Source organism: Hevea brasiliensis, chromosome 10 (assembly GCF_030052815.1).
Source record: "Hevea brasiliensis isolate MT/VB/25A 57/8 chromosome 10, ASM3005281v1, whole genome shotgun sequence".
NCBI classification, from domain to species: domain Eukaryota; kingdom Viridiplantae; phylum Streptophyta; class Magnoliopsida; order Malpighiales; family Euphorbiaceae; genus Hevea; species Hevea brasiliensis.
This window is the reverse complement of record NC_079502.1, coordinates 81390501-81417760: the sequence shown is the minus strand read 5'-3', so window position 1 is coordinate 81417760 and position 27260 is coordinate 81390501.

The window sequence follows — 27260 nt, the reverse complement described above, 5'->3', positions numbered from 1 at the left end:
TAGGCTGCCAAACATGGTAGTTTGCCAAAGCATCAAGGTCCCATTTCAAACCCTTAATTCAAGCACTAACATGCACATACTTGGATATTAACCTACTACAACTTTTATTTGAGTTAGTCAACCTTAATTCCCATCCATTAAATTTAAGAATAAGTCACTAACCATGCATTTTCATGGCTGCCAAAATTAAGGTTCACCAATACTCAATCATTTCCTCAATTTTTCTTAGCAATTCAACTTATTCAAAGCTCAACACAAGGATTAGTGAAGGAAAATGGGATGATTAAGCACTAACCTTTTTTGAGCTTCAACAAAACTTCATCAAATCCTCTTCTTTTTGCTTCCAACTTACTGCCCAAGGTGTGTGTGCAAGCTTTAATGAAGAAACCAAGTAGAAAGGAGGCTTGAATCATGAGTGAATGGTGGTGGAGTGAGGTTTGGCCATGGAGGATTTCCATGGTGTTTCTTTCGGCTGGTTTTTTTCCAAGGTTGAAAATAAACATTTTTGTCCCAAATTGGCTTATATTTGTGTCCCAAAATTTGAGTTAGAGGAGCATTAACCATAAATTAATGATTTAATTACTTAAAGTTCCATAATTTGCACATTTGCCTCATTTCTTCCACTATTTATATAATGTACCTCATTTTTATTTTTCATAACATTTTCAAAGTGTAGTATCATTTATTTTTAATGGACATTAAGGTCAAAAGGCAACTCTAGGTGTCAAATGATCAAAATGCCCCTCTTCGGGTTATATTCCCGATTTTTCGGTAACACCGATTTTTGTCTGTTTCTCGATTTTTTGTTTTTCTTTGTACTAATTTATTAATTTTCCTTTGATATTTATAGTGTCAATTACGTTTCAATAAACCTTTACTTATGTCCCAAAATTTAATTCCGAGGGTTCTCTGCAGTCCTGGGGTCGGCTATTGCCTTCGCCGTAACTTCCCCGTGCGGTCACTCATCGCTGCGGTGCTGGCTCGTTTAACTTAGTTTCATTTCATTGCTATTATTTTTCATTTGTTTTTCTTGTATTTTCCTTTCTTGTATTTCATTATTTTATGTCTCCTCACTGATATTTAAATTTAGTTCTAGGCATCCTAGCTATCCGGACAGATACTCGTCACCGGAACAGTAGAACGCACTACTGAATATAGGGGTGTTACAAGTAACGCTTGTAATCATTATTATAGATAAATATTGAGTTTTATCTATTGGATTTGAGTTTTATTCTTTGATTTAATGTTCTGTGTTCTTAATGCATGCTATGTGCCGGTACCCACTTAGACATGATATAAGATACTAATTGAAGAACTGAAAGGTGAAGGTTAGTATTGGAAAATTAGAGTATTAAACTTAGGAAATCTGACCTAGAGATAGGCTGATATCCTTTATCGAATTCTATAATTAATCATAGATCTTAAAGGGTTTTTATTAGGACTAATCATCAACGAAAGTAGGGTTTAGCTTTAATTAAAATACACCTTAGGTGCCTTGAGAGAGGACTTAGGATACCATAGGATTAATTTCCATCTAAGCAATGATCCTTAATCTAATGAATAGACAAGATTAAATCCATAATAAGGTTAAAGTGTGAAATCTTAATTCTGGAATTATTTTATAGATTATTTCATTTTAAGCTCATTGTTCTCTTAATTTTTAGCACTCAAATTAAATCAAATTCACTCTCCCATTATATTCGATAGCCTAGACAGTCATAATTGCTATGTAGTTTAGTACTTGCTAATTAAATTCCTCATTGGATGATACTCTACTCACTACTTTATTACTTGTTAGTGATTCGTGCACCTGCGAGGTTGTAAAACTAGCAAACATGTATGCATAGGATACGTATGGAACAAAATAATAAACCCACTATAGAGCATCAAAGGAGACTTAACCCAAATATGAAAGAGGTAGTTAAGAAGGAAATTTTGAAACTATTAAATGTAGGTGTAATCTACCTGATTTTTGATAGTAAATAAGTTAGTCCAGTATATATAGTACCTAAAAAGGGTGGGATGACTATACCAGAAAATGATATTATTGAGCTAATCCCTATTAGGACTGTCACTGGTTGGCAAATGTGCATTGACTATAAGAAATTAATAGTGCCACCTAGAAAGGTCATTTCTCTCTTTCGTTCATTGATCAAATGCTTGAGAGACTAGCCAAGCATTCATTCAAATTTCTATTACATAGATGGGTACTCGGATCTTTCCAAATCCTAATTCGCTGAGAGGATCAAGAAAATATCACTTTTACCTATCCCTATGGCACTTTTGCATATAGGAGAATTGTAACACCCTAGGCAAATCCCGCATCGACAAAACACGGGAGAGATGCTGGGTTTATAAGTTGTTGGTTCGTAACCCCTAGTAACGCGTTTTAAAACCGTGAGGGCTTCGGTCCAGAGCGAACAATATGACTAGTGGGCCGGGCCATTACATTTGCACATTTGCCCACTAGTGATATTGTCCGCTATGGGCCGAAGCCCTCACGTTTTTAAAACGCGTCACTAGGGGTTACGAACCAACAACTTATAAACCCAGCATCTCTCCCGTGTTTTATTGATGTGGGATTTGCCTAGGGTGTTACAATCCACCCCCCTTATGGGACTCAGCGTCCTCGCTGAGGATTGCCCCACCATCGTTCAAGGTTGACGCGTTTTAAAACCGTGAGGGCTTCGGCCCAGAGCGGACAATATCACTAGTGGGCCGGGCCATTACATTTGCCCTCACGGTTTTAAAACGCATCACTAGGGGTTACGAACCAACAACTTATAAACCCAGCATCTCTCCCGTGTTTTGTCGATGTGGGATTTGCCTAGGGTGTTACAATCCACCCCCCTTATGGGACTCAGCGTCCTCGCTGAGGTTTGCCCCACCATCATTCAAGGTTGCACGCGGAGCGGCTCTGATACCACAAATGTAATGGCCCAGCCCACTAGTGATATTATCCGCTCTGAGCCGAAGCCCTCACGGTTTTAAAACGCGTCACTAGGGGTTACGAACCACTAACTTATAAACCCAGCATCTCTCCCGTGTTTTATCGATGTGGGATTTGCCTAGGGTGTTACAAGAATGCCTTTTGGTCTATGTAATGCCCCTACTACTTTTCAAAGATGCATGATGGTAATTTTCTCTGACTTTATTGAAAACATAATGGAGATATTTATGGATGATTTCTCTGTCTATTACACTACTTTTGAAAAATGTTTGACTGATTTTTCTAAAGTGTTACAAAGATGTGAGAAATTAAAGTTGATACTTAATTGGGAGAAATGCCATTTCATGGTTAGAAAAGGCATAGTTCTTGGTCAACTAGTTTCAAAAATAGGCATGAGTTAGACAAGGCAAAGATCAAAATCATAGAAACCTCCAACATCAGTTAAAGGAGTGTGAAACTTTTTTGGACATGCAGGATTCTACCGAAGATTTATAAAAGACATTTCCAAAATAGCTAAGCTACTAACAAATGTGCTCTTTAATTTTGATGAAAGTTGCCTTGCTTCTTTTTGCAGGATAAAGGAAGAACTAATTTCTATGCAGATAATACAGCCTCCAGACTGGGAGCTACCATTTGAGATCATGTGTAATACAAGTAACTATGTAGTAGGAGCAATTCTTGGGCAAAGGAAAGACAAGAAAGTCCAAGCTATTTACTATGCCAGCAATATGCTTGATGACACATAGATCAACTACGCAACTACAGAGAAAGAGTTTCTAGCTGTTGTATTTGCAATTGACAAATTTAGATCCTACTTAGTTTGATCAAAAGTCATTGTATACACAGACCATGTAGCTCTTCAGTATCTCTTAAACAAGAAAGAGGAAAAGCCAAGACTAATCTGGTGGATACTTCTCCTACAAGAATTTGACTTGGAAATTAAAGACAAAAAGAGAATCGATAATATAGTAGCTGATCATCTCTCTAGGATGAAGCAAGAAAAAAGGGGGAACACAACTGATGACATGCCAATAGATGACTCCTTTCTGGATGAGCATCTCCTTTCCACAACTCAACCCCCACAGTATGTAGATATAGTAAATTATCTTGTGTGCAGAGTGCTACCACCAAATAAGTCTTATCAACAGAGAAAGAAATTTTTATTTGACATAAAGCACTATATTTGAGAAGAGCCTCTGCTATGTAAGAGATGTAATTATGGCCTCATCAAAAGATGCATTCCAGAGGAGAAAGTTGAAAGCGTACTCCAATATTTTTATTCCTCACCTAATGGAGGACAATTCAACACAGCAAAAATCGCATAAAAGATAATGCAAGCAGTTTTATATTGGCCATCCTTGTTCAGAGATATAACAAACTTTGTGCTTACATGCAGTCAATGTCAAAAAACCAAAAATATATCAAGAAGGAACAAGATGCCCCTACATGGAATACTTGAAGTTGAGCTTTTTGACATATGGAAGATAGACTTCATGGGTCTATTTTCATCTTTTCTTGGGAACAAGTATATCCTAATTGATATGGATTATGTATCCAGATGGCTGGAAGCAATAGCCTCACCAACCAATGATACTAGAGTAGTCATCAAATTCCTAAAAAAGTACATCTTTACAAGGTGTGAGACTCTAAAAGCCATAATCAGTGATGGGGGAAGTCACTTCTACAATAGCCAATTTGAAGTATTACAAAAGAAATATGGAGTGACTCGCAAGGTGGCAACACCATATCACCGACAAACAAGCTGGCAATTGGAGATCTCAAATAGGGAATTAAAGAGGATACTTGAGAAAACAATGAATCGCTCAAGGAAGGATTGGGCCTTAAAACTTGATGATGCACTGTGACCCACAGTACAGCCTTCAAAATGACTATTGGAACTACTCCCTTTTTCTTAGTCTTTGGGAAATCATGCCACATTCCTATCAAGCTTGAGCACAAGGCTTATTGGGCAATAAAAATACTGAACTTGGACTTGAAGAGTACTTGGGAAAAGAGGCTTCTACAGCTCAATGAATTAGAAGAAGTTAGGCAACATGCGTATGGAAATGCATGAATTTACTAAGAAAGGACAAAGAACTAGCATGACAAGCACATCATAAGAAAAGAAATCAAAGAATGAGACCTTGTCTTGCTATTCAACTCTAGATTGAAGCCATTCCCTAAAAAGTTAAGATCTAGATGTTCAGGACCTTTCAAAGTCTTATAAGTCTTCCTTCATGGACTAGCAAAAGTATGGAGTGAGACATTAGGAGGATTCAAGGTCAATGGCCAATGTTTAAAGCCATACTTCTTCGGAGAACCTATTGAGAAGGAAGCTACACACTTCTTTGTTAATCCACCTACCCCTCAATGAGCCAACAGTACAGTCAAGCTAAAGACTATAAACAAGCACTATTGGAGGCAACCCAAATTTTAAAGTTTTAATTAGGAGTATATGCCATGAACAAGTTTTATTTCCTACACAATTAATACAACTATAATTAGGAAACCTAAATACTACTAGAATTAGGAAAACTAAAAAATGAAAAGGCAAAAATTTGAATAAACTATGGAAAGAAATTAATTTTATGCAAATCAATTCTGCAGTAATTCTTTTTCCCTCGTGGTTGTGAAGTCTTTGACTAATTTTGTGTGTTCAGAAATGTGTTATTGTATAGAAAAGCATTCTTGAATTCTCATTGGGCTCACTACTGCCGTGCAGTTCCATGATCTGTTAGGTGTTTTATATGGGTGTTATATTTGAATTTCATATATATATATTGGACTATTTACATGAAAAGTTTCTTTACTTTGTAATAAAAATTTGTCCAACTTGCTCTTATGAGCAGAATAAATATATAAACACATACTTTCAATTAATAGTCAAGATAAAAGTTGGGTTTTTTGCTACAAGTTCCCATTTGGTGTCCAACTATTTGTTAGCATGTGAATGCTTGAGTACCTTTTTTTTTTTAATGGTGGGGTTGGGAACGGAATTTTCATGCTCAGTTTGACATTCCCATCTGTCCTTGAGCTTTGGCTATGAGCCTTCTATTAGTTGTTTATAATTCTTAATTTCTTATGGGTATTGTAAGGGCTGCTATGCATATTGGCTGCACAATGTTTTGTACTAGTTTCTATAGGTAATTCATGATTCATATCATATGGTTGTTTAGGTGGCTACTTGCAGACCGGTGTGTCTATGCATTTATGCATAATAATGGCTGTCGACACCATATTTTGGCCGATCCCCAGGATTAATAAACTTTGAAACCGATCCCCAGTACTAAGTCTCCCTTTGACAGCTAACCACATTTCCGATCTCCCTTTGCTAGATAACCACATTTCCGATCTCTCCTCACAAGGAATTGAATCAATACTAAGTCCTCACATCAGTCGAAGCCTTACCGGTCTATTAAATCACTCACCGATCTCTCAAACCCATTGTCGAATCTCCTGACCAGTCAAGTATATTCCTGATCTCTGTTGACAAACGAAATTGAACTGACACTAGATCTTTGTTAACATTTTTGTTGCCGATCTCCCTTTCAAAAGTTTAAGAATAATCAAAGGTTCCGTTCCGGTTTAATGATGATCCCGATCTTAAATGTTCAAGCCAAATTTCTAATTTTAATCAAGTCCCGTTTAGCGTTGGTTCCCTACCGATCTCATGCTCATTGTGTTTTCCGATCTCTCACACTTAGGTTAATAATCACTTTAAGTTATTTCAACATACTCAAACAATCAAGTGTTTAAATAATTTAGAAATTTTTCGATCACAACCATTCATCGAATAAAAGAGGTATTCCATTTCATTTCATTTCAAAAATTTGTACAAGTTATTCAGCTAGAGGATCACCCCCAGCCTGATCTACATTTTGTCCGTCTCCCCCCTCACCCTCAGCCTCCTCACTCACCTCGCCTTCATCTTCGGGAGCCAGGTTGGCCATCCAGGAGAAGTCCTCCTCAGGGTAACGCTTCTTGAGCTCAGCCAGGAGATCTCTGTGGGCATTTACATAAGCGCCGGCCACTCCAGTCACCATCTCTTCCTCTTTCGCCTTGAGCTCCTCAGCAAGGTGAGCAAGTTGAGCAGCCTCATCGGCCCGGAGCGCTTGCACTTCCTCAAGAGCATGATCCCGCTCAGCCAGAACATGAGCTTGCTCAGCTAGCTTGTCCTTATAATACTTCGATCGCCCCTCAAGTTGAGATATGTAGTCTCGAGTGGATGATAGTTGGGATTGGAGGGAAGATGCTTCATGACCTATCCTCTCGACCTCTTTACCCAGCCAATGCGCCTTCGCCCGAATTATGTGCTGATTCACCAAACACTCAACATTCAAGCTCATAGATCTGGTCAAGATATCATCAAGGCTATCCGGAGACAGCCTATCCCGATCTTCTCGAAGGCAGATAGAGGACGCCAACACCTTGGCGAAACCAGGATTCTCCCGAACCGTGAGATTTTTCTCCAGTGAATGGACCAAGACCTTGGCACCGCGAGAAAGGGGCCTCACCTGTTGTTGGGAAGGACCCCCTTCCGCGCCCGGAACAACTGGAGCCTCGGAGGCGGCTCTTCCCTCTGAGGAGGAGATCGGATCACTTCCACCTCGGAGATCAGCGGTCCCGAAGGTTGAGACGAGCCTTCTCGTATTTCCCCGGGCTCGTGACGAGGTGTCTGCATCTCCTCGGCCCGCTTCATCTCCCGTACCTTCCGGGAGATCTCCCTCTTTCGCTTCCGGCTCTCCTTGGAGGCTTCGTCGCTTGCCATACCTGCACAAAGAAGAGGTCAGTGAGATTGCTAAGGTCCTGAGATCTGAGATGTAGAAAATACCGATGCCGAGGTCAGAGAGCGGAAGCCCGCGATCTTTGCCGGTGATCAATTCCATAGTCCAATGGTGCAGCTCGGCAGTCACCGCATCCAGGCAAGAGAACTTCTCTCTGCTCGCCTGCTCTTTCAAATCCATCACCATTGCGCCCTCTTCCCTATTCAGGGCAAGGTGCCTCAGAATTAATGGACCCTGGTGCAGCCAACTGCGTGGGAAACCCTCAAAACCGTTTGGGATTTTGCTTCTCAGGATAAAAAAGCGGTTCTTCCAATTCTTAAGGGAGGACGGCAAATCGATAAAAAGCCCGCAGTGGGGTTTCGCCTGGAAAAACCAATACTCATCGTCCTTTCGATGAGTTAACCTATGAAAGTCGGCGAACACCTTGGCAGTAGGACTAATTCCCTTAGCTCGGCACAGGCCACGGAAGGCCACAAGGATCCGCCACGAGTTCGGGTGAACTTGGGCGATGCATACTTGGTGAAATTTCAGAACTTCTTTGAAGAAGTCTTCTAAAGGGAACTGCAGCCTGGCTTTTAACTGCTCTTCGTACACCATGATCATGTTATTCCCCTCAAAGAAGTGATCGGCTCGAAGATCGCCGTGACACTTAATGAGTTCGAATAAGTCAGGGTGAATGTTGTATTCTTGGCTGAACGACTGTAGGTCGGTTTCTTTAAGAATGGACGGTAGCTCGTCCATGGGGAGGTTTTCTCTCCCTGAAGAATGTGCTCGTTTCGAAGATGTCGCACGAATTGGGGCGGAGGCCTGCGAGTTCGATCCGAACGCTCGGTCCGACCACCTCTACCTCATCGGATGACCAAGAGACCTGAACGGAAGGGGGGCTTGCCGCTCTCTGACCCTCGGCACCGCTCATTTTCAAAGGAAATAAAGAATTTAACTAAAAGAAAGATCAAAGCCCTTACCGGAGTCTGATAGGCGTCGGAAGAACTTGAGAAAATGAGAGAATTTTGAAGTTGTGAGCGAGAGAGTGAAAATGACATACGGGAGCAATTGGCTAACCTCACCCCTATTTATACTCATCCGAGCATTTAATGCTCACGATGTTCCAAGCACTGCATCGGTTAGCGGGACTCGCCAGCTGTTCTGACACATCTCACGAATATTCCAAAATTCCATAAGGAGGGACCGGATAGTTAGGGATCGGCTAATTAAAAACGATGTTTGGAAGTATGGATCGGATAAAGACTGTTCAGTTGGGAACCAGATCGGACAAACACTTCAGAGATCGGAAGCAATAATAGTAAAATGATAACTGTTAAAATAAAATTTTATTTCCAAAAGCCAGATTACATCATTTGGGCGATCCCAAGAGAACGGATTACATTTCCAAAAGTCAGATTACATCATTTGGGCGATTTCAAGAGATCGAATTACATTTTAGGACCTGACTACATCAAAAGCTGATCTCTAGCGATAAGCGGAACATCCCATCTAAAGGGCCTATGTCAAAGCCCAGGCTGTGACTGATCCAAAGGATGTGTTCGACCAGAAGACCGACCGATGACATCGGATAGATGTACAGCTTAGATGGCGGTGACAACGACTCTCATGAGAATGAGAAAGATCGTCACCGGTATTACCGCTCGGAACCGAGCCGCTGTTGGAACACCCAGTGTGGAGGAAAGTCGCTGTCGGAACACCCAATGCGGTGAAAAGCCGAATAAACTTGGAAGGACAACCGCCAAGGGTCGGCGGAACATTAGCAGTTTTCTCAGCCAAAACCGGTTCGCCGGTTATACCGATCGAACAGCTCGAGATCGGCACGATCAAGATCCTCGACCCGGATCGGTTAGTTAGTCCAGTTCTCTCACCATCATCAGATAAGGTCATCATAATTCCTCGATCACCGGGATCGTAAATTTTCAGTCGGGGAATAAAGAGGTCCATCGGAAAAGGATCAAAAGCCACAATCGTGGCCGGAACTTCTGCCGGAGCAGCTAGAACTGAAAAGTAAGAAGGAAGAGAGGAAAATCGAATGAGGAAAGTCTCTTCCGTCAGGGGCATATATAGGGGAAAATCGGGCATTTATTGCTAAGGTAAAGCAGCGGGCGCCGGGAATCGAGGGGAATTAATGCTTTGACCGGATCGGGCCTGATTAAGGGAAATATTGGAATAATAAAGATCGGAAGAGGGGAGACCGGTATGAAAGATCGGAGAAGGATCATGTTAAGAAGATCGGAAAGGAAGAGAGAGCAGAAAACAAAAAGAATAAGGCGCCTACCGTCGTCGCCATGATCAAAGCCGAGGTAGTTAAAGCGTTGCAGGTAAAGTCTCAACCGCACGCCCCAGAATCGCCCGCATTACTGACAGGTGCCAGAATATGTCATGACAGCGCTGTACCTCCCAATCTCCACCATTGATCCAACTTGTAAGGATGAGCCCAAGGCCCTTGGATCAAAGAAGAAGACGACAAAACCAGCGCCTTTCACTCCTAGCCCTTGGATCGCCCCGGACAAGAGAATTTGGGACCGTCAGATTAGAGGAGGAAAAAGACAAATATTCTGAAGTGGATCTCGGCCGTCTATTCTGATTCTCTTTAATTCTTGAACTTAGGATTATGTCCTTTGAAATCTTGACCCTTCAAGGGGAACACCCGGTCCCTATAAATACCTGCATGAAAAACCCTTTAAAGGACAGACAAAAAAGGAGAAAGTTACTATAGCGGAAGAACTCTGAAATTTAATTCAGATCGTTACTCTGCTTTCATAAGAAGAACTTTTGGAACCAGTTTTCTGAAGTGTTTTCTTAAAAGATTTTGAACACTGAAACTCTTCATTTTTAGCTCATTCATTATCCCGTAGCGTTCACATTTTTTAGTTCCTTGTTATCTTTATTTTCACTTCCATCGCCCATGCTCAATCTCATTTAAACTCGGGTATAATTCTGACTCGATTGCATTTAGTGAAGCACTCTTTGTTCAAAGGCGAACCTTAGTCTCCCGGCTATCAACTTGCAATCTTATTGCATTTTGTGATTCTCGGTTAGTTCACTAGAATCGACTCCTTACAGGTCAGTATTCATGTTGCCATTTTATTAAGTTTAGTTCTTGTTTTACGCATTTCCATTTTTCTTTCTTTACGTACGTTATTTTCTTTAAGTTTATATCACGCTAGAAAGATACAGAGAAAGGTTGTGCTCTAGTTTATTTCTGTGTCGATACCTTTGTTAATCTTTATTATTTCTGAGCGTAAGTCATCTAGTTCCAAGCGATACATAAGTGGTTGGATGAGATGTGGGTAACGGCAACTTAAGAGTCCTTTTGAAATAATGAAAGGTCTGAATAATAAGCCTGGAAAATGGTAAAGCTGAGTCACTAGAATGACTCGATGGAGTCATAGGGCAAGACGTCATAAGACAGAGTAAAACCAAACCCTGGATAACTAAATGGAATAGATCGGCTACCAAAAATGCTGGTGAGGCGACCATATAGGAAGGTCGGAGGATTCGGTTTGGAATCCCCTGCCCAGTCCTAAGGTACCAATAAGTTAAAGAAGTCTTGCGCAGACCCCCTGACACCTTTGAACGTCAGAACCCTTAGCCTTAGGCCCTCTCGATAGGTAAAATTTAGAGAGATCGAAAAAATCCTTATCCGACTACCATTTAATTAAAAGAGGTCGGAGGAGGGTTCTTATCCGATTCTCAATCTAAAATTTTAACAAATATTTTAAAAGAGATCGGAGGAGGGTTCTTATCCGGTTCTCAAGCTTAAAAATTTTAATAAATATTAAAAGAGATCGGAGGAGGGTTCTTATCCGGTTCTCAAACTTAAAAGTTTTAATAAATATTAAAAGAGATCGGAGGAGAGTTTTTATCCGATTCTCTATCCAAAAATTTTAATAAATATTAAAAGAGATCGGAGGAGGGTTCTTATCCGGTTCTTAAGCTTAAAAATTTTAATAAATATTAAAAGAGATCGGAGGAGAGTTCTTATCCGATTCTCAATCCAAAAATTTTAATAAATATTAAAAGAGATCGGAGGAGAGTTCTTATCCGGTTCTCAACAAAAAATTTTAATAAATATTAAAAGAGATCGGAGGAGAGTTCTTATCCGGTTCTCAATCTAAAATTTAAATAAATATTTAAAAGAGATCGAAGGAGAGTTCTCATCCAATTTCAAAAATTGGATTCTAATAAAATAGCCCTTCAAACAAAACTAACATGCAACAGTAACTCACTAAGGTTGTCTCATTTACTTATGTATCTGGGTAATCCGAATTAGTGAAAAATCAAATATTCATTTTGTCAAAAGGATTAACATTTCCATTCAAGTCCTCCTAACTAATTTATAAAGAGTGTGAAGTTAAATCTACTTACCCTAATTAAGGGACGAGGTGGGGTGCCTAACACCTTCCCCACCCGTTTACGGACCCCGAACTTAGAATCTCTGTTTTGAAGTGGTTTTATTTCAATTTATCTTCACAAATGGTTTTCTTTAGTTTCCCTTAAAACTAAAGTGGCGACTTCTCATTCTTTTCCACTTCGGTGAGGGTTCGTTCAGGCGACCGCAAAACACCTTGCGACAGCTTGGCGACTCCACTGGGGACATTGTTTCAACTCAACCCCGGTCTAGAGGTCCAAAAGTAGATTTAATTTTTCAATCAAATTATAGTTAGGTGGGCTCACCAGGTAATATTTTATGTGTTAATTTTTGTTTATTCCTACTAACTGTTCTGCTTGTTTTGCTTGTTTTACTCCTTACAGTGCTCTTCGTTTGAAAAAAAAAAGAAAAAAAAGAAAAATGGGAAAAATAAAATCCCCCTGAATTGGGAAGAGGTAAAGATGTCCCTTCACACACTGAACACTCACACGATGTCCTCACACACTTCAGCCCTATACCCGGGCTTTCTTACCCTTTTAGGAAAGTAGGAGGGGGTCATGTAGCGGTACCCATGGGTTCTACCCCGTTAGTATCCGTGAAGGCTTCTGCTCAAATTGAAACTCGTTCTATTCACTGTGATATCCGTGGAATTTTCCCGACAATATCATGGGAATAGAATGAGGCTCTACTGTTTACAGTAGGGGCAATTTGGGAACCTGTGGCTCTTAGAAAACTAGATCTTGAGCTAAACTATCACGATAGCTGAAAGCCGTAGTAAGCTACCTTATAAGATAGAACTATCCAATTAGGTAGCACTCATCCGGTATCAGGAGTCTCCCTATCCTAGGACAAAAGGGGCATACTTACTCTTACTCTATTCTGTTTATTTTATTTTGTTCTTATTTTTAAGGGTAATCTTGAATCATATTGTTAAGAAAACCTACACATTTTCCTACTTTGATAAATGTGTAGGTACCACTCTGCCAATAATATAATACAAGATTACCTGAATTTATCCTGCTAACGAGTTTTTCCGCAGGCATCACCAAACCAAAAGTCTGTAAAAAGGATAGGCATCATTTTTATCATGGCATCCTCGAGTCAGTCGGCAGAAAAAGTTTAGAATGCTAAACTTTGGTCCAAATCAGCTCATACTCCAGTACCCCCGCAAAATGATGTTTCCAAGGCACATGCTAGCTTGCTACCTTCATTGGATCTGAATAAAATTGAGGTCAGAATGAACAGCCTCGAGGGTCTGTCTAATGGTTGGAGGTCGCTTCCCGATCAGGTCAAGGCACGATTTGAGAAGAAGTACGGGAGGATTGCAACCCTAATGCGAGTCAAGGTCCAAATCCCGGCATTAAAGGCCATGCTGTCGGTTTGGAGTCCTAAGTACGGAGTATTATCTTTCAATGATATTGATACAGTTCCCACTATGGAAGAATATCAGACATTACTAGAGATTCCTTACCTGACGCAAAATCGGATCTACCTTCATCTCGAGCATAGGCAGGCTTGGAAATGATTGGCACATATGATGGGTACTTCCCCAGAAGAAGTAAAGTCAAAAGAAACTGTCAAAGGAAACACGAGTGGTTGGTATTGGACACATCTCAAGAAGTGGTTAGATCAATACATCCAAGAGAAACAGTGGGATCGAGCTTCAGTGACACTCGCCTTGGGAATCTATGGCCTGATTTTGTTCCCAGGACCATCGGGAATCATAACCTGCAAAGACGGTGGAAGTATTGCAGGCGAGAAAAGCAGGAGGTCAATCCGATACCGGCAATTCTTGCGGAGACCTTATTAACCCTTACCTACTGTAGACAACAGGGCAAAGGTTCCATTAAGTGTTGTTCTCAATTGTTGTACCTCTGGATTATCAGTCACATGTGTCCTGTGGAGACAAAAGGATTGACCTGGTACCTTGACCAGCCTCCCATCGAGAAGATGACCCGGTTGGTAATCATCCAAGAATGAACAGCGATGGAACGGATTTTGAGTTTCAATAGCCATGATTACTGTTGGAGGAAACTGTGGGCGTTAGGCCAATCCGTTTTGATCAGCACGGGAGGTAATCAGTCGGTATCCCTAATCGGAGTGACCGGATACACAAGTTACACTCCGGCATTGGTAATGAGGCAGTTTGGCTTAACACAGTCCAGAATTAACATTGGAAAATACCACCAAGGTCATTTCTACCATGAGCTCAAAGAAGAGGAAGGGTTGAAAATGGCTCGCAGATCTTGGGAAAACATCTCTCTGATGGAAAGGTCGCTTAAAGGTCCAAGTGTCACACGCGATTATCTTGAATGGAGGGTCGACAGGATCGAGAACACTCAATCGCAGACCAAGACAGACCTCACCGAAACGTCCTATTAGAAGAAGCTGATAAACGTCTGGCTGACTCACTACAAAAGGCAAATACCAAGAACTCACAATTGCAAGAATAAATAAAACAGTTGGAGGACCAACAGCAGAACCTTAAAAGAAAGGTGAGAAGACTCAGGGAAGAGGCAAGGGCCGAAAAGATAGGGTTCGAAGAGCAAGAGGAACGATGGGAAAAGGAAAAAGACTCTCTCCAAGCTGTGGTAAAAGAAGTAGAAATACAAAATAGTAAGCTTCAGCAAAAAATGAAATACCAAGAAATACTCATTGAAGAGTATGAACAAGAAAACAAAAAGAAGAAGCTCGAATTGAAAGAACAGGCACTACTCATCAACGATATCTTGAAAGAATGTGCTAAGGAAAGGAAGGAGAAAGAAAGACAAGCTGCTCTTTATCAAGAGCTGAAAGAGAATGTTGACCAGCTGGAGAGAACGATAGCACAGGGAAAACAAGAACTATTACCTGAATCCGAGTATGCTCTGAAATCATTCGACCCTGCCAAACAAGAAGAAAGGTTATATGAGTATCTCAGAAAATGTCATCTCATTATAAAAAACCTCCCAGAGCCTAGGCCGATGTAAAGAATCTGGTGTACAAATTATTCAGTTAATAAAATGATTTTTGGACCATTGTTTAGCAAAATTGTGAATGAATAGTTTGACTCCCGTAGGAACTCCCTCGCTAGGGTTATGTGAAAAAATTGAATGCGCTATATGGACAGGTATCATAAATGCGCATTCAATCCAGTCATTCACAGTCAGACTATCGAACGATGCCATGATAAAGTTGATGCAATCATCCTTTCGCAGATTTCATTTTGGCTCACAAATGCCACTGTATCCTTCGTCCGGACCAGGACTTTTAGTTTTTTTTACAAAATTCGAAATTCATTAAAAACCTTTTTTGACTCCTTACAGAAAATCAACATTGCTTCAAAAAAGGCAAGTCTGACCATGCACACGGTTTAACCCAAGCTAGTGTACTTAACAAGATCTCGAACAAAGAAGATAATGGAAGATCAGGAACAAGTATAGAACCTACAAGGGCAGGTTTCCGAATTGAAGGATCAGGTCTCAGAACTTATGAGACTAATAAGGGAAATGTCCCAGAATAAACCTACTTCAGAACCTAACTTACCACTACCTCCTCGACCTCCTACAACAATGGATCCTCACCAAGCTTCAACTTCTTTTACCTTTCAGTCGCCTATTCCGGACCCGACAATCACTGTCAATCCGGCTACCATGAATAATGACCTACCTTACTCTCATTACCCAACCGTTTCAAACACCGACCCATACCCTTCAATTCTAATCCCTCCAGTTCACTCCACCCTTCATCTCCCAACTAGGGGAGCATTTCGTGCAGTGGGAGGAGAAAATAAGACGAGAGAAAATGAGAAATTATTTGCTCTAGAAGAGAGATTGAGAGCGATCGAAGGACTGAATATGTATGGTTCAGTCGATGTGGCATCGCTCAGATTGGTTCCTAATGTGGTGGTGCCGCCCAAGTTCAAAGTCCCTGATTTCGACAAGTACACTGGGAATTCAGACCCTCGCATTCACTTGGCCACCTATATCGCCAAGATGTCCGCTCTGACAGATGATGACAGACTGCTAGTCCACTTCTTTCATGAGAGCCTCTCCGGGGCAGCCCTGAGGTGGTGCATTCAGTTGGACAGGAGCAAATTGCGCTCCTGGAAGGATTTAGCTGATGCCTTCTTAAGACAGTACAAATTTAATTGCGATGTGGCCCCTACAAGGAGGGACCTCCAGAACCTGGTGCAAAAAGACAGGGAAAGCTTCAAGGAGTATGCCCAGAGATGGAGAGAAAAGGTGGCAGAAGTACACCCCCCGGTGACCGACAATGAGCTATGCTCTCTGTTCATCAAGACTTTGAAAGCTCCTTACTTCAACTTGATGATTGGAAACACTTCCAACAGCTTCTCCGACATCATCCAGGCCGGTGAAAGAATAGAGGCCAACTTAAGAATGGGACGACTGCAGGAGTTGGCTGAGAACCCTGCAAAGAAGACTGCCAATTTTGGCAAGAAAAAGGAGGGTGATGTGCATTCCATCACCCGGCAGAATAATTACTCCCCACTTCCCCAAAATGACTACCGGCCATATCCTTCCCCTCATGGCCAAACCATCGCAAACATTCCGCCTCCTTTCCCGAATTATCCACACCAGCGCCCACAGTATCCCCCACCTACAAATTACCAACCTTGACCACCTCCTCCTCCTGCTCAACCGAGACCACCACAAAACAACCCAAGACCCCCAAGAAACCCTGATCCACCTCTTCCCCTCCCGCTCAGTGAAATATACCGATACCTTGTCGGTATAAACTAGATTGTACCAGTTCCCCTAGACCTAATTCAGCCTCCATATCCCAGGTGGTATGATGCCACTGCCCGTTGTGAGTATCATGGAGGGGCACAAGGGCATTCAATCGACAATCATGAGCACTCAGGGGGAGAGTACACGCTCTAATTCGGAACGGGTGGCTGAAAATTGAGGGAAATGGTTCCCTCCCCAATGTTACATCAAACCCTTTGCCCAACCATAATGCGGGCAATGGTGTAAATATGATAGAGCCTGACGAAGAAAGGTCGACACCGGAGGTAGACGAGCTGATTCCTCACTTTGAGGAAATTTTTGCTGTAGCAATGAAGGAAGGCTACCTTTGCCCTCAGGTATCGTGGTCAAAGGATACGGATGTCCTTACCATGGAGGGGCAATCGATCATGAGTCATGAGTCGTAAGGGATTCAAGCAAGAGGTCCAGAACTTGCTATCCCTCAAAGTTCTGAGATGCCAGACAAGGTCGAAGACGGAAGGGGGAGTGAACATAACTAGATACAGTCGGAATGCTTCTACCCCTAAACCCAGAATCACCTTCTCACCCCCAGTAGCCTCACCGCCAGTAACCATTATCCGAACTCCGCCTCAGCTCCCTGTCACCAATACTCACGCTGTGCCTTGGAACTATAATTTCCAAGTTTTCACTCAAGGAGCGTCAAGCAGTACATTAGCTCCTAATCTTGCCTTGCCTCCGGCACTACCAAAACCATGTTTTACTCCTCATGAGCATTTTAAAATGACTTATGCCGGACCTACCACCAAGCATTACTCCCTGTGTTAATCTTTCACCGTCACGCCACAAAATCCTCCTCGCTTGAGAAAGAGGTCGAGTTCATAACTCAAAGTGGGAGGTGTTACGGGAACGAAGAGAAAGAAAAGAGAAAAGGGAAAGTAAAAATGGGAGAGTCACTGAAGAATACAGAAGAGGAGGTTGCGAAAACGGAGGAAGTAGAACCTGCCGGACATAAAGAAGAGGAAGAACTGCTGCTCCAAATAATGAAACAGAGTGAATACGATGTGGTGGAGCGATGAGAAAGACACTGCCCGAATTTCATCATATCGGATCCTGAGCTCAGAAGTGCACCGACAAGCCTTGCAGAGAATCCTGGATCAGGCCTTTGTAAACCCCGATATCACTCCGGGGCAGTTTGAGAAGATAGTGGGATAAATCCAGGCATCCAGTTTTGTTACTTTATCGGAAGACGAGATAGACCCAGTGGGTTTAAGGCACACTAAAGCTCTGCATGTAACAGTGAAATGTAAGGGTTGTATAGTAGCCAAGGTACTTATTGATAACGGATTAGCTCTCAATGTACTGCCCAGTGCTACCTTGGCTTGCCAGTTGACCAATCAGATATACGTCAAAGTGCTATGGTGGTAAGAGCCTTTGACGGTACCAGAAGAGAAGTGTTGGGAGATATTGATTTACCACTCCAAATTGGAGCATGTACCTTCAACGTCACATTCCAGGTGATAAATATTGAACCGGCCTACACTATGTTGCTGGGGAGGCCGTGGATCCATTCTGCAAACGTCATTCCCTCAACTCTGCACCAGAAGATAAAATACATTATAGACGGCAAAATCATCACTGTAAGAGGAGAAGAAGCCATTTTGGTCACCAAGCCACAATCACTCCCTTATATGGAAGCGGCTGAGGAGTCGTTAGAAAGCTCCTTCCAGGCCCTTGAGTTACAAGAAACCAGAAATGAAGGGGCTATGGCTATGGTAGCCAAGATAATGTCGAGAAGTGGGTACGAAGAAGGCAAAGGCCTAGGCGCCACATTACAGGGAATCGTGGAACCCATACCGGCTATCCAGAAGGTAGGTCGTTGTGGTTTGGGATATGAGGAAGATGCCCTTATGGATGGGCAATTCTGGATGAGGAAAATGCTTTGGGATCAAAGATTTGACCAGAAAATGGGAAAAAGGAAGGTAGTCCCCATAATCGCAGAGATCTTCACTAAACCGGTCATTGAAAATCCGGCAGATGTGGAAGAATCACCTGATGAACCATCCATTGATGTCGTCCACCTGGATTCCTTGTATGAGGCTCTGGTCTCGCCAATAGCTGAGGGGCAAGAGCTAGACAACTGGACAGCAGAGGACATCCCTGTACTCAATCTCGAGTAAAGTACCTTTGGTTATCTACACTTGATCATTTTGTCCATGGTGGCAAGTGTAACTCTGTAAATGGACCTTTTTCTTATGGCATAAATATTAATGAATTAATAGCGCATTTTAAATCCAATTCTCTCTTTCTTTCCTTTTGAATTCCATCCTTATAATATGTTCTATTTTCATTCATTCAGGACCATTCATCAATTAACACCTAATAATTCAATAGACTCAGAAATCCCTCTGGTTAATTTTGAAATCCCCATGACTACCATTACTTCAAGTGAATATGAGGAAGATCTTACAGAAGAAAGAGGTGAAAAGGATGAACCTTCCCTAGTGCCTTGTGGAGACAAAACACGCACCATAAACTTAGGCACTGAAGAAGTAAAAAGGGAGCTTAAGATAGTGGAGAGTGAAGAATCGAGAGACATGATCAGTTTGCTTAGAGAATTCCTGGACGTATTTTCCTGGAGCTACGATGATATGGTTGGTTTAGACCCCCAGATAGTGACGCACAAAATTCCCCTTATTCCGGGGATAATCCCTGTAAAGCAGAAACTATGAAGAATGAATCCTGACACACTGCTCAAAGTTCGGGATGAAGTCAAGAAAGCAAGATGATCTCGGGTTCTGGAAGTAGTCAAATATCCCCAATGGATAGCTAACGTTGTCCCGGTAATGAAGAAGGACGGGAAAGTTAGGGTGTGCGTTGATTACAGGGATCTTAATAAAGCAAGCTTGAAGGATGATTTCCCTCTCCCCCATATTGATGTGTTAGTAGACAATGCTGTGGGATTGGGCAGGTGTTCATGCGTTGATGGGGCATCTGGGTACAATCAAATCCCAATGGATGAGGAAGACAAAGAGAAAACTGCTTTTATCACTCAATGGGGAGTATTTTGCTATCGGGTCATGCCTTTTGGGTTGAAGAATGCCGGTGCTACCTATCAACGCACTATGGTCACATTATTCCACGATATGATGCATAAAGAAGTAGAGGTGTACGTGGATGATATGATCATCAAATCTAGGGGAGAAGAGAGCCACGTGCAGGTGATGAGGAAAGTATTTGAGAGACTCAGGAAATATCAGTTGAACCGAACCACGCCAAATGCATATTCGAGCTAGGTCGTGAAATTGTTGGGATTCATAGTGAGCGAGAAGGGAATAGAGGTAGATCCAGACAAGGTTCGAGCTATTCAAGAAATGCCATCCCCAAGAACAGAAAGGGAGGTGCGCAGTTTCTTGGGAAAATTGAACTACATATCAAGGTTTATTTCCAATCTCACTACTAAGGTCGAGCCTATTTTTAGACTGCTCCGAAAGAACAACACCACTCAATGGGATTCAGTTTGTCAAGAGGCTTTTGAGACAATCAAGCAGTATCTGTCAAGCCCACCCGTATTGGTTCCACCTGTGGCGGGGAGGCCTCTGATCCTGTATATGGCAGTCCAACAGAACTCAATGGGATGTGTTTTGGGACAACATGATGATATTGGCCGAAAAGAGAGGGCAATTTATTATCTGAGCAAAAAGTTCAATGATTGCGAGTCGAGGTACTCTTTCCTAGAGAAAACTTGCTGCGCGTTAGCCTGGACAGCAAATCGCCTCAAACACTACATGTTGAATCACAAGACATGGGTCATCTCCAGGATGGATCCTATCAAATATGTATTCGAAAGCTCATTCGTGCCAGGCAGGATAGCCAAGTGTCAGGTCATACTCTCCCAATATGACATAGTCTATATGACCCGAAAAGCGGTGAAGGGTAGCGTCATCGCCGACCTCCTAGCAGAAAATCCTATCCAGGATTATGAAGCTCTGGATTTTGAGTTCCCTGATGAGCATATTAATGAAGTAGACTGCGAAGAAGAGGGGCCAGCCGATGTATGGGAAATGTATTTCGACAGAGCTGTTAATTTGTCTGGCAATGGAGTTGGAGCCGTATTGATATCCCCATATGGAAAACACTTTTCGATAGCCGTCAAGTTGAGATTTGACTGCACCAACAACGTCGCGGAATACGAAGCTTGTGTGATGGGTCTACAGGCTGCCATCGAAATGAAAATCAGGAAGTTGGAAGTATACGGAGACTCAGCCCTGATTATTTATCAGGTCAAGGGAGAATGGAAAACTAAGGATCCGAAGCTGATCCCTTATCAGAAATACTTACTGGAGCTGATTAAGAAATTTGAAGAAATCTCTTTCACTCATCTTAGCAGAGACAAGAATCAATTTGCTGATGCCTTAGCTACTCTAGCTGTTATGGCTCAAATCGAAGAAGGGCAGATGACTCAGATACTAAAGATTAAGACAAGGAATGAGCTAGCTTATTGCTTCATGATTGAAGAAGAACCTAATGGTAAACCTTGGTATCATGACATCCTGTTTTACTGCAAAACCAGAGGATTCCCTTCGGGGGCGAACAAAAACGAAAGGAGGATGATTCAGAGATTAGCATTGGAATACTTCCCCAGTGGAGAAACCCTATACAAGAGGAGCCCCAATGGCGAATTGTTGAGATGTATGGATGCAAAAGAGGCGAAGAAGATCCTTTTTGAGACTCATGAGGGAAATTGTGCAACCCATGCCAATGGGCACATGATGGCTAAGCAAATCATGTGACGTGGGTATTTTTGGACTATAATGGAAAAGGATTGCATCGAGTATTTCCGAAAGTGCAATAAGTGTCAGATTTATGCAGATTCGATAAATGTGCCACCTCACAAGTTGTTCAACCTTATCTCACCATGGCCCTTCATAATGTGGGGCATCGATGTGATTGGTCCCATCAACCCTAAGGCATCCAATGGGCACAGGTTTATCCTGGTAGCAATCGACTATTTTTCTAAATGGGTAGAAGCCACGTCATATGCCCATATTACACAGAACACGTTTCTCAAATTCCTCAGAAATAATATCATCTGTCGGCATGGTCTCCCTAATGAAATCGTCACTGACAACGCCAAGAATCTCAATGGTCCAAAGATTCAGAGATTGTGTGATCAATACAAAATCCGACATCTCAATTCCTCCCCATACCGTCCCCAGATGAATGGACCGGTGGAAGCCGCAAACAAAAATCTCAAGAGGATAATCCAGAAAATAACGGTCACATATAGGGATTGGCATGATATGCTTCCCTACGCTCTTCACGCATACCGGACTTCTATAAGAACCTCAACCGGGGCAACTCCATACTCACTGGTTTACGGGATGGAAGCAGTATTACCTATTGAAGTTGAAATTCCTTCCCTAAGGATTCTGAAGGAATCAGGGATTGATGAGTCAGAATGGATCCAGTCAAGGTTGGATCAGTTAAACTTGCTAGATGAGAAAAGGTTAACAGCAGCATGTCATGGGTAATTATACCAGAGGACAATGGCTAGGGCATTTGACAAAAGCGTTCGCCCATGCGAATTCCAACCCGGGACACGATTACGAAGAAAGTCTTTGTCGAATCAAAACGATCCCCGGGGCAAATGGTCACCAACCTACGAGGGACCCTATGTAGTTAAAAAGGCATTTTCTGGAGGAGCCTTGATCTTGACCCACATGGATGGTGAAGAATTGCCAAGACCTGTGAATGCTGACATCGTCAAGAGATACTATGCCTAAAAAAAAATAAAAAAAAAGGGTGGGAGTGAAAACCCGAAAGGGCGCTCCCAGCAAAATGTGTGAAAGAAGGCGAAAACCCCGAAGGGGCGCTTTCTATAAAATGAGTGAAGGATGAAAACCCGAAAGGGCATCCTGAAAGAGAGAGCCTAAAAAAAAAGGGGGGGGGGGGGGGCTAGGGGTGAAAACCCGAAAGGGAGTCCCAAGAACCAAAATGGAGAAATAAGGAATGGGGCATGAAACTGAGGATGGAGAAGAAACCGTCACGACATGAGGCTTCAGAGAACTTGAAATAATGGCAGTTAAGGGATTTCAAAGCCAGCCACAAGGAATATGTGAGATCTATCCTTGTACCCTTTTCCTTTGAAACTCTATCTTTGTTTTTATTAAAGCTATAATAAAGTCATACTTCGTTCCCTATGCTTTTATCTTCCCTTTATACTCACTCTTTAACATTATCTTTCTGCAATCTCGTTATTTAATGCGCTATTAATCTGTTAAAATTTTTTGCCATAAGATTAAGATTTGACAATTGATAACCTCACGTACTTTACTATAAGATTTGCAGGAAATGACCTGGAAGAAAAAGGGGGGTAGGAGTGAAAACCCGAAAGGGCGCTCCTAGCAAAATGTGTGAAAGAAGGCGAAAACCCCAAAGGGGCGCTTTCTGTAAAATGAGTGAAGGATGAAAACCCGAAAGGGCATCCTGAAAGAGCGAGCAAAAAAAAAAAAAAAGGAGAAAACTAGAAGTGAAAACCCGGAAGGGCGCTTCTAGTCATATAAACGAAGGGGAAGTGAAAACCCGCAAGGGCGCTTTTCGGGAGAAAGTAAAAAAAAACAGAAATGGGGCATTTGAAGAAATGAGGCCATAAGTCAAGTCTTACAACTCGTCCTCCATTCATCATTGGCCTTCGGGATTCTGTTAAGTACACTTCATTGGGGAAGAACTTCTTGTTTCCGGATTAGGCTTGCTTTGTAAGTGCAATTTACATTTCCTGTTATCAACCTCTGGTTTCTTGCTCTAAGTTGATTTTAATTTCCTGCAATTTACATTTCTTGTTATCAACCTCTGGTTCCTTGATCTAAGTTGATTTTAATTTCATGCATTTACATTTCTTGTTATCAACCTCTGGTTCCTTGATCTAAGTTGATTTTAATTTCATGCATTTACATTTCCTGTTATCAACCTCTGGCTCCTTGATCTAAGTTGATTTTAATTTCTTGCAATTTACATTTCTTGTTATTAACCTCTGGCTCCTTGATCTAAGTTGATTTTAATTTCCTGCAATTTACATTTCCTGTTATCAACCTCTGGTTCCTTAATCTAAGTTGATTTTAATTTCCTGCCATTTACATTTCCTGTTATCAACCTCTGGTTCCTTGATCTAAGTTAATTTTAATTTCCTGCAATTTAAATTTTCTGTTATCAACCTCTGGTTCCTTGATCTAAGTTGATTTTAATTTCATGCATTTACATTTCCTGTTATCAACCTCTGGTTCCTTGATCTAAGTTGATTTTAATTTCCTGCAATTTACATTTCTTGTTATCAACCTCTGGCTCCTTGATCTAAGTTGATTTTAATTTCATGCATTTACATTTCCTATTATCAACCTCTGGTTCCTTGATCTAAGTTGATTTTAATTTCCTGCAATTTACATTTCTTGTTATCAACCTCTGGCTCCTTGATCTAAGTTGATTTTAATTTCCTGCCATTTACATTTCCTGTTATCAACCTCTGGTTCCTTGATCTAAGTTGATTTTAATTTCCTACAATTTACATTTCCTGTTATCAACCTCTGGTTTCTTGATCTAAGTTGATTTTAATTTCCTGCATTTACATTTCCTGTTATCAACCTCTGGTTCCTTGATCTAAGTTGATTTTAATTTCATGCATTTACATTTTCCATTATCAACCTCTGGTTCCTTGATCCAAGTTGATTTTAATTTAACTTATGTTGCCGATCTCTAGGTCACTAACTTAGGTATGCTTTAGTTCCCTAACTTCGAACACCTAATCGTCCAAAATATGGGTCTAAATCTTTACATAATTCCTACACGGGAAAATTTTTCCCTTTAATAGAAATTATGTAAAGAGGGGCAGCTGTCGACACCATATTTTGGCCGATCCCCAGGATTAATAAACTTTGAAACCGATCCCCAGTACTAAGTCTCCCTTTGACAGCTAACCACATTTCCAATCTCTCTTTGCTAGATAACCACATTTTTTATCTCTCCTCACAAGGAATTGAATCAATACTAAGTCCTCACATCAGTCAAAGCCTTACCGGTCTATTAAATCACTCACCGATCTCTCAAACCCATTGTCGAATCTCCTGACCAGTCAAGTATATTCCTGATCTCTGTTGATAAACGAAATTGAACTGACACTAGATCTTTGTTACCATTTTTGTTGCCGATCTCCCTTTCAAAAGTTTAAGAATAATCAAAGGTTCCATTCCGGTTTAATGATGATCCCAATCTTAAATGTTCAAGCCAAATTTCTAATTTTAATCAAGTCCCGTTTAGCGTTGGTTCCCTACCAATCTCATGCTCATTGTGTTTTCCGATCTCTCACACTTAGGTTAATAATCACTTTAAGTTATTTCAACATACTCAGACAATCAAGTGTTTAAATAATTTAGAAATTTTCCGATCACAACCATTCATCGAATAAAAGAGGTATTCCATTTCATTTCATTTCAAAAATTTGTACAAGTTATTTAGCTGGAGGATCAGCCCCAGCCTGATCTACATTTTGTCCGTCTCCCCCCTCACCCTCAGCCTCCTCACTCTCCTCGCTTTTATCCTCGGGAGCCAGGTTGGCCATCCAGGAGAAGTCCTCCTCAGGGTAACGCTTCTTGAGCTCAGCCAGGAGATCTCTGTGGGCATTTACATAAGCGCCGCCACCTGGGCCACCATCTCTTCCTCTTTCGCCTTGAGCTCCTCAGCAAGGTGAGCAAGTTGAGTAGCTTCATCGGCCCGGAGCACTTGCACTTCCTCAAGAGCATGATCCCGCTCAGCCAGAACATGAGCTTGCTCGGCCAGCTTGTCCTCATAATACTTCGATCGCCCCTCAAGTTGAGATATGTAGTCCCGAGCGGATGATAGTTGGGATTGGAGAGAAGCTGCTTCATGACCTATCCTCTCGACCTCTTTACCCAGCCGATGCGCCTTCTCCCGGATCATGTGCTGATTCACCAAACACTCAACATTCAAGCTCATAGATCTGGTCAAGATATCATCAAGGCTATCCGGAGACAGCCTATCCCAATCTTCTCGAAGGCAGATAGAGGACGCCAGCACCTTGGCGAAACCAGGATTCTCCCGAACCGTGCGATTTTTCTCTAGTGAATGGACCAAGACCTGGGCACCGCGAGAAAGGGGCCTCACCTGTTGTTGGGAAGGACCCCCTTCCGCGCCCGGAATAACTGGAGGAGGCGGAGGTGGCTCTTCCCTCCGAAGAGGAGATCGGATCACTTCCACCTCAGAGATTGGCGGTCCCGAAGATTGAGACGAGCCTTCTCGTATTTCCCCGGGCTCGTGACGAGGTGTCTACATCTCCTCGGCCCGCTTTATCTCCCGTACCTTCCGGGAGATCTCCCTCTTTCACTTCCGGCTCTCCTTGGAGGCTTCGCCGCTTGTCATACCTGCACAAAGAAGAGGTCAGTGAGATTGCTAAGGTCCTGAGATCTGAGATGTAGAAAATACCGATGCCGAGGTCAGAGAGAGGAAGCCCGCGATCTTTGCCGGTGATCAATTCCATAGTCCAATGGTGCAACTCGGCAGTCACCGCATCCAGGCAAGAGAACTTCTCTCTACTCGCCTACTCTTTCAAATCCATCACCATTGCGCCCTCTTCCCTATTCAGGGCAAGGTGCCTCGGAATTAGTGGACCCTGGTGCAGCCAACTGCGTGGGAAACCCTCAAAACCGTTTGGGATTTTGCTTCTCAGGATAAAAAAGCGGTTCTTCCAATTCTTAAGGGAGGACGGCAGATCGGTAAAAAGCCTGCATTGGGGTTTCGCCTGGAAAAACCAATACTCGTTGTCCTTTCGACGAGTTAACCTATAAAGGTCGGCGAACACCTTGGCAGTAGGACTAATTCCCTTAGCTCGGCACAGGCCACAAGGATCCGCCACGAGTTCGGGTGAACTTGGGCGATGCATACTTAGTGAAATTTCAGAACTTCTTTGAAGAAGTCGTCTAAAGGAAACCGCATTGACTTTTTAATCGCTCTTCGTACACCATGATCATGTCATTCCCCTCAAAGAAGTGATCGGCTCGAAGATCGCCATGACACTTAATGAGTTCGAATAAGTCAGGGTGAATGTTGTATTCTTGGCTGAACGACTGTAGGTCGGTTTCTTTAAGAATGGACGGTAGCTCGTCCATGGGGAGGTTTTCTCTCCCTGAAGAATGTGTTCGTTTCGAAGATGTCGCCTGCCCCTGAATTGGGGCGGAGGCCCTAACGAGTTCGATCAACGCTGGTCCGACCACCTCTACCTCATCGGATGACCACGAGACCAGAACGGAAGGGGGGCTTGCCGCTCTCTGACCCTTGGCACCGCTCATTTTCAAAGGAAATAAAGAATTTAAACAAAAAGAAAGATGAAAGCCCTTACCGGAGTCTGATAGGCATCGGAAGAACTTGAGAAA